This window comes from Plecotus auritus (assembly GCF_963455305.1).
Source record: "Plecotus auritus genome assembly, chromosome: 3".
NCBI lineage: Eukaryota > Metazoa > Chordata > Mammalia > Chiroptera > Vespertilionidae > Plecotus > Plecotus auritus.
The window spans coordinates 7,385,042-7,401,624 of NC_137772.1; the positions used below are offsets into that span (position 1 = coordinate 7,385,042).

The following is a 16,583-nucleotide window of genomic DNA, read 5'->3' on the forward strand; positions in this document are numbered from 1 at the left end:
CCCAACTGCCCTTCCCTGCAGGCCCGGTCGCCTCCAACTTCCCTCTTCTGCCGGCCTGGTCACCCCCAACTTCCCTCCCTTGCAGGCCTGGTCCCTCCCAACTGCCCTCCCCTGCTGGCCAGGTGGCCATCTTGTGTCCACATGGGGGCAGGATCTTTGACCACATGGGGGCAGCCCTCTTGTGTGTTGGAGTGATGGTCAATCTGCATATTACTCTTTTATTAGATAGGATTTGAACAATAAAGATTTAAAGAATAAAATAAAATCAGTCACACATAAGCACTTGGCAGCAAAATGTGAAACTCGCCTCCCTGCTCACACATCTCGAATTGCTGTTTCACGGACAAGAAGTTTTGGGGAGACTGAACCCTCCGTGATCTGTGCATGACTGGGGATTTTCAAAAGTTCACTCTGGAGCTGGCTCTCGCCATCAAGTTTGACATGAGCGTAGTTCTGTCACTAAACTCAAGGAAGTCCCATCGTTTATGCCTCATCACAGTAAACTTAAGGTCATGTGTGTGTCACAAAGCTGTGTTTTGGAAATATGCGTTTGAGCCTACGACTGAGCAGGGCGTATATCTATCTAGACTTCCAGCCTCTGAGCAATTCAGCGTTGAACTGTGGTTTCAGGAAGTTGGCATGAGAAAAAATACCTGTTTATTCGACACTCAGACGCTTTGGAAAATGCATACGTATGATTGCACGCCATTGACGACAAATCATACCGCCGTGATTCATTTCTTGTAGAAGCCGTGTCTTTCTTTCGGGGGGAAATCCTCGCCCTTCCACCTGTCTCCTGGCTTCCCAGGACTCTGCCTAGCCTCCCATTTGAAGCATGTTGATGTTCTTTTCTCCGGCACTTCTGATGGTCTACTACAGGTTTCCGTGCGTAGACATTGTCTGGGTGATGGAAGGGGAGGGGTTAGGCTGGATTTGGAATGGGGTCAGTTTACAGGGTAAATTCTGGAAGGACTGAGAGGATGGTTTACATTTTTAAGCTCAATCGTTAAAACTGCGGGGGAAATACATATTCTAAGGACATTAACATATACCTAATAGGTCCCCCCACACAGTGTTAGTACTTGGGAATTCCATTCACTCCACACAGATGGTTTTGTCTGATGGCTCTAACTAGCAGGATATACCTGAGCAAAACAACGGATGTCATTCAATAAAGAGCTAGGACCCATTAAAGAGAAGCCCACTGTCACATGGAATGCAACCCACCATGCAAATGAGAGCACTGTTTAAACATAAAATGGAAAGCATGTGAAGGAGGCTAAAGCATTTCCTAAACAACAATGTCATTTACTCCTCAGATGTCTGAAATGTCCTTCGAAGTATCACCCAAAATTGTTGAATCGTCTTTGTCTCCCCAACCTGAGGCTCCCCCCAACACAGCGTTGTGTTAAACTTCACCCAACGGTTCAGCTAATTCTTACGCTTCTCCAATTCTACTGGCTATGATGTTTTTATTGGGGTTCAGGGAAGCATGGCTAATGACATCAGCAGGCTTTGTGATTTCTCACGGCCAGTTTTCTACACAACTCACTCAAACTGCACCGTATTGCCTCAACAATTAATCTTAAAGCACTGGCATGGGGGGGGGGGCTGTTCAATGGACCCCTTCTTGGGATTTTGTGTTAAAAACAGAAAAGTTCCCATGAGTGAAGGGGGTACATTAGCTTCTCCAGCCTCTGCCTCACTCTCTTCTCCACCAACCCCCTCCAACCCGCCTCCCCCCAAAGGAATGAATTACATTTCTCTTCTTGTCCTTTAAATGAATAGCGTAGTTTGGGTGAAATTATCGGGCAATTTCTTGCCTTTTATGCAGATAATGCTATTTGATGAAAGCGGTGTTTTGATCTGCTAAGGATAATGCAGACCCAGGGCTGGCTTCATTGGCTAGAGTAAAGCTGTCTTCCGTGATAACTTCATCTCAGCATGAGGTCAGGCGGGGAAACGGGGCTGGGGGATTAAAAATGACACAGTCGGAGCAGCCTTCAGCTCCCTGCTGTGCCCCTCGCTGCACACCATAGCTTATGTTTCTGATCTGTTATGGTATTGTCTGCCTTTCTCTCTCCGAGCAGAAAGAGATTGCTTAAAACTTTTCTTTTTGCAGCCAGAGGGATTAGTTCTGTGCAGCTTTTTTAATTAAAGAAACTGTATCTTTTTCAAGGCAATTGGAAGCTGTGAGGGAAGGGCCATCGACAGCCATCATCTGTAGCGAAGTGTAAACTCCAAATTCGATATTCAGAGGCGAGGGGAAGGGCTCTAGAATCCTGGTGTATGTTTAACCTCCCGTGATCGCGATCGCTCGGGTCCCTCCAGGAAGAAGAGTAAATGCAGCATTTTGTCCAAGTCTTGAAGATGCTTCCAGAAGACGTAACTTCAGCCACGTGGCTTTTTAGCTTAGCTGAGCTTGCTTAATGAAATCTTCATGATGATCGCGGCGTGCGCTCGAAAATAGTGTGAGAGGAAATAGATTTGACTGTATAGCCTTTCCTTTACGCGGAGACCACTGTTACACATTTCCATCCCACTGAACGTGGTAATGGTAGAAAATGCCGGCTTAATAAGGGTAATTTGCATTTAAACAGTGCGAAGTGCAACATGCTGGTGCTTTCCCATAAGGAACCTTCATCGGCGGCCATCACCTTTATTAATCTGAGGGGAGCACGGACCGGGGCTCTCCAACGTGATGATGAATTTGTCAGGACGGATACCTTTGAGTTGAATGTATAGCTCAATTTAACTCGGGTTCATGTCGAAAAATCCTCAAATGTTTCAACTAAGGGCCATATGGTTATCACTTTACAAAGCACACTGGCTCCATGCTTGGGTTGCAACATACACATCTCCAGCGAAATCCCATGCCAGATCGATTAGAAACAGTCCCGAGCAGACAGCAACCGGCGGGGCCTGTCCCCCACGCCGCCGAACCCTTGTCTTGAAGAAACAAAAAGCGGTCGTCTTAGGCGCTCCACGTCTTCCCACTTAAAATCCAAGGGGGATTGGGAAAATAATATGGGTTTCATAAATAACATCACTTCGAATAGAAAATGTTCAAGAGTACCTCCATTGAATAGGTGCTTGCTACAATTTTTTCCATATTTCCGTACGTCTGGCTGGAAAAAAAAAAAAAGAAAAAAAAAAAAGAGGAAAACAAAATTTGATGTCTTTGCCTTTTCCCGTGGTATTTGTCTTGACTTCAACGTATGTTTCTGAGAAAAGTCAACCAAGTCCAGAAGTGACTTGATATGGCTTAATACAGGAGTGGGCAAACTTTTTGACTCGAGGGCCACAATGGGTTCTTAAACTGGACCGGAGGGCCGGAACAAAAGCATGGATGGAGTGTTTGTGTGAACTAATATAAATTCAAAGTAAACATCATTACATAAAAGGGTACGGTCTTTTTTTTTTTATTTCAATAGTTTTATTCATTTCAAACATTTTAACAAGAAGAATGTAAACACTAATTATTATAATTTGAAACTTCAAAAAATGGAGGAATCATAGCACAATAACATACCTTATATTGAAGATGGCAAAGGCAAAATAAAATTGCCTAACAAAGGAAAGGTACAAAAGCCTTTCAAATTAAACTTAAATATAATAAAATAATTTACAACTAAAACAAATAGAAAAGAACAAAATGTGTAAACAGTAAATTAAACATTTTCTTTAGTGCAACTTCCAAATTATGCACGGGACGTAGATGTAGATGGCAATGTAGACTGGGTTGAAAGGTTTTTGGTCTTTAAAACATCAACTTGAATGGGAACAGTGTTGTTGGTCTCCTTTTTAGCTAGTGCTCTGATACTGTGCTCTCCAGGGGCGTGTCTCCCTACATCACCACGATCACGTGTCTCCGCATTCCCAGGGTGATGTCGGGGGACGTGTCCGCGGGCATTACAAGGAGCCTCTGGAAGATTGAGAGGTTGTTCCTTCTACTGAATGGGCAGATAGAACAGCCGAATGGGCCGGATCCGGCCTGCGGGCCGTAGTTTGCCCACGGCTGGCTTAATATCATGACCAGAATTGTTTAAACTGCATGCCATTACAACTCTAATGGGGCAGAAAAGTCAAAAAAGTATAGTTATAAATATATTTTCACAGTCAACTTATTTATGATCTATCTTTTTTTTAAATAGGAAGAATGGCAGAATTCAATGAAGACATTGTATTCATGATTCACTTTCATTCAGCATCTATTTATTGAGCATCTTTTATACACGTTTTCCACTTCAGATTCACCATTTGAAGTGGAAAGCCTGTATCATAGCTCTTTATGCTAGACCCAGTGGGTCCGAGGGAGACTAGGTTAAGCCATGGAGCCCACAGCTATGGGGAAAGGTCCATGCAAAACCAGGGACATGGTGTACCACGTGAAGAAAACAGGGAGGAAGTACTTCTAAGGGAGGGGGTACCATTCATAGGTGTTTTAATGAGTGGTGTTCCGGAGCCGGAGAGTACACCCAGACAAAGGGAGGAGAGACGAGGGCCCTTCCGGGGAAGGAGAACATGTTCCGGGGTCTGATATTAATGATGTCACTGAATGGCTACTTTGTTAACCCATGTACAAGTTAACTTACAGATGGGATCCTGAAATAGCTAAAGGGCATTGTGTTATTAACAAACTTTCCCCATGTCATTAATTTAGGGTAAATATTGCCTCACCTAGTACCTACAGTAAATATACTATATATTTACACCCCAAATACTCTATATCCTGTGTGCCTTCAATACAGTCCTATATAATAAAGAGCTAATATGCTAATTAGACCAAACAGCAGAACGACCATCTGGAAGACCTTCTGGATGAAGCCAGGGCTGTGAGGCCGACCCCTGGTGTGAATTTCATGCATCAGGCCTCTAGTATGTATATATAATGCTAACTAAAAAGTTGTGTATAGAAATAGGAGCCCTGGCTGGTTAGTTAAAACGTCTGTTGGTTAAAACATCATCCTGATACTCCAGGGTTTCCGGTTCCATCCCTGGTCAGGGCCCATATAGGAATCCATCAATGAATGCAGCAATAAGTGGAATAATAAATTGATGTCTCTCTCTCTCCCTTCCTCTTCTAAAACCAATAAATAAAAATCTACAAAAAGAAAAAATGACATTTTAGCCCTCCCCAGTGTGGCTCAGTTGGTCGAGCATCATCCAGTGCACCCAAAGGTCACTGTTCGATTCCCAGTCAGGCACATATCTAGGTTGGGTGGGTTCAATTCCCAGTTGGGGTGCATTCAGGAGGCAACTGTTCCATGTTTCCTGCTCACATCAGTGTCTCTCTTTCCTTTTCCTATCCTCTCTCTCTGAAGTCAATAAAAAATATTTAAACACTGGAGGCCCGGTGCATGAAATTCGTGCACGGGGGGTGTGTCCCTCAGCCCAGCCTGCACCCTCTCCAATCTGGGACTCCTCGAGGGATGTCCAACTACCCATTTAGTCTGGTAGGATAGGGCCTAAACGGGCAATCGGACATCCCTCTCACAATCCAGGACTGCTGGCTCCCAACTGCTTGCTTGCCTGCCTTCCTGATTGCCCCCAACTGCTTCTGCCTGCCAGCCTGATCACCCCCTAACCACTCCCCTGCCAGCCTGATTGATGCCTAACTGCCTTCTCTTGCAGGCCTGGTCACCCCTACCTGCCCTCCCTTGCAGGCCTGGTCACCCCTAACTGCCCTCCCCTGCAGGCCTGATCCCCCCACAACTGCTCTCCCCTGCAGGCCTGGGTCCCCTGCAACTGCCCTTTCCTGCAGGCCTAGTCACCCCCATCTTCCCTCCTCTGCTGGCCTGGTCACTCCTAACTGCCCTCCCTTGCAGGCTTGATCACCCCCAACTGCCCTCCCCTGCTGGCCATCTTGTGGCAGCCATCTTTGGCCACATGGGGGCAGCCATCTTGTGTGCTGGAGTGATGGTCAATTTGCATATTACTCTTTTATTAGATAGGATGTACATGGATTTTAAAAGGGACTCCCTGAGTACTATGTGAAGGTTGCATCTTTCAGTGTGGAATCACGTGGCAGGTTTGAAGGGTATACACGGAGTTCAGCCAGAATTGAAAATGCCACATGTGAAAAGATGCCTGTGTTCCAATTCCATCAGGGAAGCGGGTCTTTTCTGAGGCTCAAGCAAAACCAAAGCAGCAGCTGGGTTGTGGCCCATGCCTGCATTTTCACCAAAAGCAGAGCCATGTGGAGGCTGGTTCACGCAGTGGGGCATGCACCAGCGTCCCCGAAAGGCATGGGCACGGGCATGGACCCATTGAAAGGTTGGTCTGTCTCATCACCAGGTCACTGGGTGGCTCCAAAATGCCTGCGCGTTGACAGAGGCCTGTCTTTCTTAATTAAAGTCATGAACGCATATTTCCCACTACAGGCAGTCATTTCATTTTATGACTTAGTCAGTGATAAAATTAGGATATTTGCTTTGCCGTTTCCATCCATCTAACAGCCAAGGGGAATGAGTTACTTATTTTTGCAAAGGGGGGAAAAACACCAGCTACCTGATGATCACTGGAGAGCTCCTTGGTTCTGAGGCTGCCAGTTGTTAATTAGGGGCCACAGGCACAGTGATGTGGAACCTCCGCACTGCAGGGGCCTGGCGCGGGGCGGGGGGGGGGGGGGGTTCCCCAGGGACCTCCAGGCTCCAGCCTGTGTTTTGAGCAGCCCATCACTGGTTCTCAGCTGAGGCATAACCTCCTGGGGGAGGTATAGAGGTGACTGGCTTTCCTGGTCTTTTCAAAGGGTGAGCTGGAAGGTCATTTCTCCCTTCCCAGTCAGCACCCACAGCCCTGGAGTGGGAGGGCTTCCAGCTCTTTTTTTTTTTTTTTTCCAGGATGCTAATTCCATTCTTTCATTTCCTCATACCACAAACATTTTTCGTTTTGCCACCTTGAAACTGTTTTTTTTTTTGGGGGGGGGGATATTAATTTTAAACTGTTTTTTAAAAATATGTTTTTATTGATTTCAGAGAGGAAGGGAGAGGGACAGAAATGTCAATGATGAGAGAGAATCACTGATCACCGATCGACTGCCTCCTGCACGCCCCCCACTGGGGATGGAGCATGTGCTCTGATCAGGAATGGAATGGTGACCTGCTGGTTCCTAGGTCCATGCTCAACCCCTGAGCCACACGGGCCGGACTGCAGTCTTGATCTGGGTCCCCCGCCGTGAGGCCACTCTTTCCTGTTTGCTGGAGTGGATGTCCCAAGTCCCAAGAATACCTAGGACGGCCTGTGGAGTCCAGAAGCCTCCCCGCTGGGGGACCTGGGACGTCCCTTCTGCAGGCCTCAAGCCCTGTGTGAGGGGAGGAAGGGGCTGCTCCCCACAGGAGGGGGCAGAGGCTGCCAGTCTGCCCCCTCAGCTCTGCGCTGGGTCCTCAGGACTGGAGGGGCGCACCGACAACCCCCCAGAGCAGCCGCACCCAGGGCGGGCCCTGTGAGGCACCTGTGATGAACTAGCACACCTTCCGGAGGGAGGACACTGACTGGGGGTTACATGGGTGTTCATGTGGCTCCGCCTCAGCAGCCAGACAAGAGCCAGGCCCTCCCCCACCCACTGCAGCCCAGAGGGCCCAGGCTCCCTCAGGTCCTTCCAGTCCCCGCGTGCACGGGGTCCCAGCCCACTCTCCACTTTGCAGGGGCTTGCAAAGGCCAAAGGCATGCCTTTCCAGGGTGGGTGGGGCTGCAGGGAGCTGGCAACAGGTTTCTTTTTTCTTTTTGGAGAAATACCTATCAGTGTGACTGGGGAGAGGAGTTCGGGTGGGGTGGGGGGCCGGGAGGGCCATGCTGCCAGCTCAGTCCAGTCGCCCCTTCATACCTGTTCATGCTTTCCAAGGTGCGCTGCTCTCACAAGGCAAAGGCGCCAGCGAGCTGGGCAGAGTTTGCAGTGAGCAGCCGGAGGTTTGGAAGACAGAGAGGACTTCTTGCATTTCTTCTCCTCTCCTATGGTGTTTTGTTTTATTTTGTTTTGTTTTTCCAGCAGAGAGCACTGCGGGAGCTCCCCTCCACCCCCCAGCCCCCCCTCCCTCCCCTGACAACAGCTCCCTGGGGCTAAAAACCCTCTGGCCTTATTGCAAACCACCTCTCTGCTCCCCGCAGGGTGGCTTTGGGGGGAGAAAGCAGGTGCGGGAGCAGCTTTTCCTAAGGGCTCCAAAGGGCGGGACTTCTTTGTTAGGGAGGGGAACCCGCGGAGCCCCTCATTTAACCCTTCAACTGCCTGGACCTGGACCGGGGGCTGCGCCTCCCGCAGGCGGACAGTCCACCTGCGCGCTTTGTCCGCTCACACAGAGGCAGCGCATGGGGTGCCCAGGCCCCCATTCTGGAGTTCGCCAGCGTTTTGTCCTCGCTGTATCCCATTAGGGGGAGTGTTCAGCGTCTCATACTGAAACACTCTGAATATCATGTAACAGGGAGCTGGGCTACAGACGGGCTGCGAGATTTGTTACTATTTCTAAATGGCAGGCGTCCTCTATTGTTCCCCCCCATCAGCCCTCCTGAGGGCTCCAGGAAAAAGCCAAAAAGAGGGAGCAGCCACCTGCCTCGGCCCAACTCCCACCTGTGCTACCAGCAACTTCATTCTTCTGCGGGGGCCTCCTTAGGGCAAGGCTGAGAGTCTGGTGTTTTGGGGTTTGTTTGCTTTGTTTTGTTTTTTTGTGTATTTTTAGATAGCAAGGTACCAAAGAGCGAGGGGGAGTGTTACTTGGACACTTGCAAAAGTTTTAAACACTTAATTTTGTGTGTGTGTGTGGGGGGGGGAGACTGCGCCACGAAGTGACTTATGAAACCCCCTGCAAGTTCCCTATGATCATGACAGGGATGCTCATTTTGAGTAGTCTGTGTGATTGCCCCGAAAGAGGGGGCATTCCTTCATCACGGACATGTTTTCTTTTTTTTTCTTTTTTTAATTTTTTTTATTTTTTACAGAGAGGAAGGGAGAGGGATAGAGAGTTAGAAACATCAATGAGAGAGAAACATCCATCAGCTGCCTCCTGCACACCCCCTACTGGGGATGTGCCCGCAACCAAGTTACGTGCCCATGACCAGAATCGAACCTGGGACCCTTTAGTCCGCAGGCCAACGCTCTATCCACTGAGCCAAACCGGTTAAGGCTGACATGTTTTCTTTAAAAAATGAGAATGGCTAGCATGAGAGGGGGTGATCACCTGCTCCCGCTGCCCTCTTTCCTTCCATCGTGGCCTATACGGGGCAGCAGAGAGATGGACCCACCCAGGCCCCTTCGCTTCCTCCTGGGGGAGGTGCCAGTGGCGGTGTTGGCACTGGCTCTAGGGAGCAGGGTCCTGTGGCCAGTATCACCTGGCAGCGTGCAGGGTCACTTCAGCAGCTTCAGGAACTCAGATCACTGGACTGGGCACACCCGTTCAAGTTCAGGGATTCTCCTTGTGGGTTCTGCCCTGAACTTCGGAGAAACTCTATTATAAAGGCTTGGGACTTCCTGGCGAGGAGGCATTCTGTTTTTCCAGTGCTTAGTCTTTATGTCTTTACAAATGCAAGTGTGTGTCCTTCAAACCCTAGAGACATCTGGGCCCTTGGTGGTGGGGTGCCCTGCTCTGAAGGGGAGGGTGGGCGGTGGGGTAAGAAGGCTCAGAGCGCGCTGGTCCCTCTGCGGTGCTCCCAAGGACAGCCCTGGGACACTGGTCTCAGCTACACGCGGGGGGGGGGGGTCTGCTCCGGTGCCCCAACAGGACCCACCCAAGCGAGTCCACCCAGAGCACTGAGACCCACCCCCTGGGCCGCAGGGTCCGGGCACAGGAAGCTGCCCGCAGGTTCTAGGGGCTGGAGGAAGAGCCAGGGGCAGCTGTTCTGGGGAAGTTGCAGGCGGGCAATCCAAAACTCTGGAGCCCGGACTTCTAACTCCCCATGGGCATGCTCCCCACACCTGGGCACCTGGGATGGAGGATGGGGAGCGCGGAGCCAGAGTTTCACAGGAAGCCTGAGCCAGTGGCAAGCGACAGTGTTTAGTGTCTTGGAGAGAGCAGCAAACTTTTATTTCCTCCCCCAGCAAAGTCAATGCAAGGGTGATGTTCAGCTGAGAGAGAGAGAGAGAGAGAGAGAGAGAGAGAGAGAGAGAGAGAGAGAGAAAGAGAGGATGGAGCCCTTAGCAGACTGTGGATTTCCAGGTTTCATCCCGGGCAGGTGCGCACCGGTTGGAGGTCCTCCGGTTAAACCCAGGGGCAGACACTTGCGGAGCTGGGGCTTGTGAGGAGGTCTGAGTGTTCAGAGTCCCCTCCCAGGTCCGAAGGTCACTGGAGCTGTTCGGTCTGGGAGGAGAGGACCCTCTGGCGGGGAAGGCAGGCGCGGGGCACTTTCGCGGGCTGTGGGCAGGATGGCCGCCTAGGGGGGAAGTCCTTCATGACCCCCTCCGGCCTCCTATTCCACCTCCTGGCAGCGTCTGGGGCTCCCACCGCCGCGCTGACTCAGCTGACCCGGACTGCCCACCCTATGGAAGGTCAAGAAAAGTAGTTTTCTGAGAAGGTGAGAGGTTTTGATGACACGGATAAGTGTTTCCACTTAGGTCCAAAGCAATTACCCGCCCCCTCCCCCCGGCACCGTCTCCTGCCCCGGGGATGAAAAGGACAGACCCCCACGCACTTTGTGGGTGCCGTGCGTGTGAATTTCAAACGGCGCTGCAAGTTCATTAGTGTTTGCAATCAGCGGCGTCAGACCCCTCATCAGAGCGCAGAGCCGGCAAGAGCCATTCATCAGCCTGAAGTGTTATTCAGGGATGACCCCTCCAGCGCAGCCGGAGACGTAGATGCACTGATTGGTCACAGCAAGGGAGCCTCCGTGCCTCCCCAGCGGCGCGGCCTGGCGGGGGGAGGGGGGAAGGGAGGGAGGAGGGAGGGGCAGCGAACGTGGTTCAGTCGCGCAAATCCCATTTGACAGAAAAAGGCAGTAAACGGGGAATCTCTTTTTTTTGAATAAAAAAGAAGAAGAAATAAAGTACCTGTCATCTTGACAAGTGGCGGCGCGGAGGAGTCCGGGATGATAAATGGTCGCGGCTGCATCCGGCTCGCCGGGATCGGGCTCTCCCGCGATCCGCCCCGGGAAGCGCATGGTAGGGTCCTCTCCTCGCCCGGCTCCCACACTCACAGGCGGACACGTGGGCGCGCCGGCTGGGCACCCTCCGCCCGCGGTCCCCCCGCCGCACCATCCCGGTCCGGTCCTGGATGCTGCTCCCTGGCCCAGCGCCCGCTGGCCTGCTCACCTTCCCCTTGGCCTCCTCCCTCGCCATCGCCAGCCTCCCGCTCGCTCCTCCGCAGCCGAGATCCAAAAACTCCCTCCCGGCCTCGGCGGCCGAGGAGGAGGCTGGAGGGGCCGGCGGGAAGGGAAGGGAAGGGAAGGGAAGGAGAGGGGAGCAGGGGGAGAAAAAGAAAGTGAACTCATTGGCGCTGCGCACGCTGCCTCCCTCGCCTTCCCCAGCCCGCTGCTGCGGGGCGGTGGGCACGGAAGGAAGTTGTAACACTTGCTGTTCTCTCCCTCCCCGCCCCCCCCCCCCCTGCTCCCTCCGCGGGGCCCCCTCCCCTGCGCCCGGCGCCTTTGAATCTGGCCCAGTGCTGTGTGCGCGCAGCTCGGTGGACGCAGAGGCTGTGGGCCGGGCTGGAGCCGGTGGCGCGGGCCAGCCAGCGGTAAGTGGCGCCGCCACCGGCGCGTCCTCCTTCCTTTCGGGGGTCCTAGTGCCCGGGCCTCGGTGCCGGGAGGGGAGGGAGGGGGGTCGCCAGGCAGCTGCGGCTGGGACGGCCGAGCTTTCCCCAGCTGCCCCGGGGAGGCAGCAGCAAGTTGGGCTGCCCTAGTGGCCTCGAAGCATCTCCGCCTGCTCCGTGTCCCCAGGTCCGGCCTCAGGGCTCCCGGCCTCCCGGTCCCCTACCCTCCCACGCATCTGACACCGCTGGCCGCCGGCCCCGGTGGGAACTTTGCGGGGGCCTCTGGCTGGAGGAGCTGGGTACCGCCCGGGTTCACACCGGTTCCCCGGAAAGGCAGTTCAGAGGCTGGCCGGCGGGCCGCTCGGTGGGGGCAGGGAGCCCAGCCGCTCTGGCTCCGATCGGGGTGATCCCCGTTTTGTGTGGGGTGCCGCGTCTTCCTCCGAGAGAAGGTGTCTGACCGGATCCTGGGGGGGGGGGGGGGGGGGGGGGGGGGAGCCTGGGATGCCACCACTTTCCGGGAAGTGGCAGCGAGGCTGCTCCCAGGAGCGGGGCGCCGAGTGGGGAAGGAGTGAAGGAGGGAGAGCCCGGGGCTGGGGTGGCGCGCGGACTGGCGGGTCTCCACTGCAACTTGATCTGGAAACTCGGGTCGGGGGCTGGAGACACACCGGCAGATATCCTGGCCGGGGCACTGAGGAAATGACCGATTTCTGAGTCTGCAACTCACTCCAAGTCTGCCCCGCGGGTTCGGGCCACTTGGAAGGAGCTGCACACGTTTCAGACGGCAGCAGCGGGGAAGGGCTGATCCCTGCTGCGCACCTGGCTGTGCAGGAGGAGCCCCCGGCTCGCCTCGCCTTCAGGGCGGCTGTAGGAGGACCGGGCCACTAATTCTTATCGCCCGTTATGAGTAACGAGAAATTCTGTTGTGTGACACAGCACAGGCGTCTGTTTTCTGCAGTCCGTGGCATTTAAAGCCAAGGAACACTTCCCACGTACTTTTGGGAAAGAGCCATGGAAGTTGGGGAGTGAGAACTGTCCACGCACTTTGTACAGGGCCCCGGACAGCTGGGAGTCCCCAGAAGGCGCCTGTCCCCGCATCATGCTCTCTTATCTTCTGATAATGTACCGGCCCAACATCTGTGGGCTCCGGCAGGCAGAATCCACCGGGTGGTCGTTTCCCTGGAAATGGAAGGATGTTCAGGTGTTCCCTTGCCCTTCTGTTGTCCTAAGGAAAAGAAAAAGACCGGGCGAGAGGAGCCCTAAAGGTGGTATTGCAACTCAGCAGAACGTGTGATTGGATCCCTTTAGTGAATTTGTTTAAAAATGAAGCGCGTCCTCCCCCCACCCCCCCCTCCCAGTTGCCTACCTGGAGAAGTTTCTGTAGTCTTGGGCATATGAAGAACAGAGTTTAGGATTCAGTAACTGTACCGTTCATTATGGATTTTGATGTTTTAGTCAAAACAAGAGATTTTACAGACACACCAACAGTCTTGCTTTGTGTATGCCTTCATCCATTTTTGATTATCTAAAACTTTTAGCTTATATTTCTTAATGCATGGAATTCTTACAAGAGCCTTGAAACTTTCTATTTGTGATTTTTAAATGCAGAGCAAATATTTAATTCTTGCCCTAAGAGAGAGGTTAGTTCCGTAATAAGACTTGCTAATCCCACTTTAAAATGTCATGGCATTCACAAATTATTCCTAAATTCTTCAAAGATAGGGGTTTATAATGAGTTTGCTTATTCTATTGTGTGTTTTAGGATTGCCTGTCTCATTTTGTTTTTCTTAACAATCTTGCCTTTTTTTACATGAATTTTAATATTCCTCTTACTCAAAGTACTATTTTTTTCCGAGTAGAAAATATACTTTATTTTAGATAATTTTAAAAAGAATATATTTATGTAGTTCCTTTGAGTAAAACAAATATATTTTTACAATTACTACACAGTTTATATGAAAAAAATGTATCTATATACTAATGACTGAGCCGGTGCTTATAAATCTGGAAAATATATTAATATCTTGTGCCAATAGTATTCATGTTAACCACCCATAGACAGAATATCGACCCTAACGAGGGTTGCTTGATTACTTAAAATAAAGCAGAGAAGTTTATGGTAGAATTGTGACTATTTTTCCGTAGTGAATCGTTTTGGATGGCTGTGTTTATTTTCCAGGAAGAAATGTTTTAGGTAAATCCTAGAGGCTTTTCCTGCTATAATCTAGTAGGCGTGTCAGGAGTCTTTGGTTGGCAAAAGGAACTTGCTTTATTAGGTTGAAGACAAAGGAACAGAAGGATGCTTATCTTTGAATAGAAGAAAGCACCTAAACAGAGTGAAAAGTTTTAAATGTATTCAGGAAGAAAACCTAGCTAGACAGTAATAATAATCCAGTTATCAACTTCAAGCTAGCCCTTCTTAGCTTTGCTTCTGTGAGCCAAGAGTAATTCTTCTCTTTGTAAAGACTCAAGCAAGTAAGAGACCAGGCAAAAGCGTATGGCTGTCACTGGGAGTAGAATGACCTGTCAGAAATACTTGATCAACTTTGGGCTTGATGTACAAAAAGTGATGTTGTTGCCCTCGCTGTGGAAGTATGTTTGGAAATGCTGAAGTGTGTTCTAGCTAGGAAGGAACTGGGAAATAAGTCCAGAAGGCGGTCACAGTCCGACATACAAGCACCCCAAAGACAACTTCCTTCGTTTATTAATATTGATTATTTTAATCAATGCATTACCTCCTTTCTTACTCAACTTTATTTCCCCCTTTAAAACTGTAATGTCCGGTGGCTGAGGAATGCCACCAGGTAGGAGACTTGTCCTTCCGTGAGTCGATGTGCTCGCCTGCCTCTTCCCTGAAGATTGCTGTGGAAACCCCTGAAGCCCGGTCCGTTGCAGATTACTTGTCTATCCCACGTTTCATTTGATAGTCACATGTCCATTTGGACTTTCAGAACATGCTTTTGCTGTCAAACTTGTACCCTGATCCACATTCAGTTACACATCCCTTTCGATTGTCAGTTGAAGGCAGTGTTCACGTTTGTGGTGTACAGTGGAGTGGTAGCTCCGGAGGAGAATTCCATGTGCACCGAGCATAAAGAAGCAGACTAGAAAGCCAGTACAGCGATGCAGAGCTCACCTCAAAGTTCCAACAACCAAGTCTTCCACATGATGTCCTAGAAGCTTCCGTTAGGACATAGTTAAAACCTGATTTGGGAGATGTCAGCTGCTTGAAAAGTCCTGATAGAAATTTGGTGCTAAAAATAACAACAACAAAACCTCTAGTTTTAAAGCTGATTAATTGTTGTGTCTTATAAAAACTGATTTATTTCATACTTTTTAGACCAAGCATTACCATTACGAAGCTCTCTTCCTAACGGAGATTAATGTTTCTGAGCAAAGAAGTGGTTTGGAGGGCTGCATTCATTCTAAGTGCTGTTGTAATCAATTTTAGATACAGCATTCCACAATGGATCAGTTTGCATCCAAACCTGCCTTATTATGGAGAATTAACTTGTTGGTGATGGATTGTAATACTTCTACATCTTGAGAAGTCATTTGTTTCCAAACAAGTGTGATGGCTTGTGAGAGTTTCAACATATTGCTTCTCATAATTAAAACATCCTTGTTGGGGACTTAATTTGAACTTCCTCTAAGAATTATCTGCAGCATGAAGAATCAATTCATTAATATATTTTCAACTGAAATAGCCCTTTTTCTCCCCAAGATCTGTGTGCCTCGAGGTTTGTTTTCTTACTCTTCTAAGGGTTTTATGGTCCTGAGTGTCGGAAGTGGTAAACATAGACCTAGGTGTTTTCCTGTTTTGTTTATATCAATGGTCTAGTTGAGTTTTTCAAGGATTTCTTAGACTTACAGCTATGTCCTGTGTATGCATGACAACTTTATTTCACAAGGCGGTAGGTGTAACCCTAACAGTGAGAAACAATGCACTTAGAGGCAGTTCTTTATCCTCTTTGGAAATCTGCAAAGATGGTGAATGCGCTGGTCCCTCCCGTGATGTCTGCACGTGTTCCTTAGTTGTGTGCAATGGGCCTCAGCGTGGTCAGCCCCGGAACCTCTCCCGACAGACCATGCGTGTCAGAATGTCCTCGGCTTTGGTCCATATTGCATTGCTTCCTGTGATACACGCTTACAGTCTCAACAAAATAAAATATTAAAAGTGTAGAATATACGAGTAATAGAGGGAATAATACCCTGCTATAGCTATAGTGTAGGGGATTTTTAAATAACGATGTGACTGTTTTATAGAGCATATAAAGTCCCACAGGATGCTGTTCTTTGCTTTCAGGAGAGCAAAACTTGGTAGGAGATATGCTTATTATATTTTAATTTTCTTCTCTGTAATGACAGATTACTTACATGGACTTAGTGTATCTCTGGTTAAAAACATTCATTTAAAAACAGGTTTAAAGGCTAAAATAATGCAACTTAAAATGCCATTTTCAAAGCATTATTTTAGCCAGCCTTTAGAATATAAACTACCAAACCACAAACATGCTCTATGATACATATAGATGTTTCATACGCCAGAACTACAGCAGGACATATTCATTTGAAAGAATTTTGATAATTTTGAAAATGATTTTGATTAAATAACTCAGGTCACTGGGTAGTCACAGTGGCTTCAGAGAATTCTCATAAAAGACAGTGATCTATGCAAATCTGTTTCTTTCTACTTTAAATAATCACTGTGCAAATTAAGTCAGGATCACAGAAGATACTCATAAGTAATATGACTCAAAGATTGAAACCATATCACATAATGTATCATATAATAGTAGTAACAACAATAAAACTCACTGCCCTGTCGATACTCTGGCAGTGTTGGAAGAACTCAGACTGGGGTGGCACTGACTTTTCAAGCATGTTTGTGATAGGTGCCAGTCTTCACTGAGACGA

General features: G+C 49.5%; 1 protein-coding gene and 1 long non-coding RNA gene across 15 annotated transcripts in view; one reads left to right on the top strand and one right to left on the bottom strand.

Moving 5' to 3' along the window:
• The window catches only part of TENM3 (teneurin transmembrane protein 3), a 1,236,272-nt gene that overhangs the window by 586,153 nt on the left and 633,536 nt on the right, over positions 1–16,583 (top strand). The window contains exon 1 of one of the 14 annotated variants that reach the window (XM_080662254.1): positions 11,054–11,083. The exons of 12 other annotated variants lie outside the window; for them this stretch is intronic. The gene's annotated coding sequence lies outside the window, so the exon portion shown is untranslated. Of the gene's footprint in view, positions 1–11,053; positions 11,084–11,555; positions 11,655–16,583 lie in introns of those variants that run through there. One more of the 14 variants, XM_080662253.1, reaches the window with a different exon arrangement.
• On the bottom strand, positions 9,900–11,434 carry LOC308245279. Its single transcript, XR_013960265.1, has 3 exons — positions 10,973–11,434; positions 10,618–10,833; positions 9,900–10,465 (listed from the first exon to the last, which is right to left on the bottom strand). It is a non-coding gene; the product is annotated as an uncharacterized lncRNA (long non-coding RNA).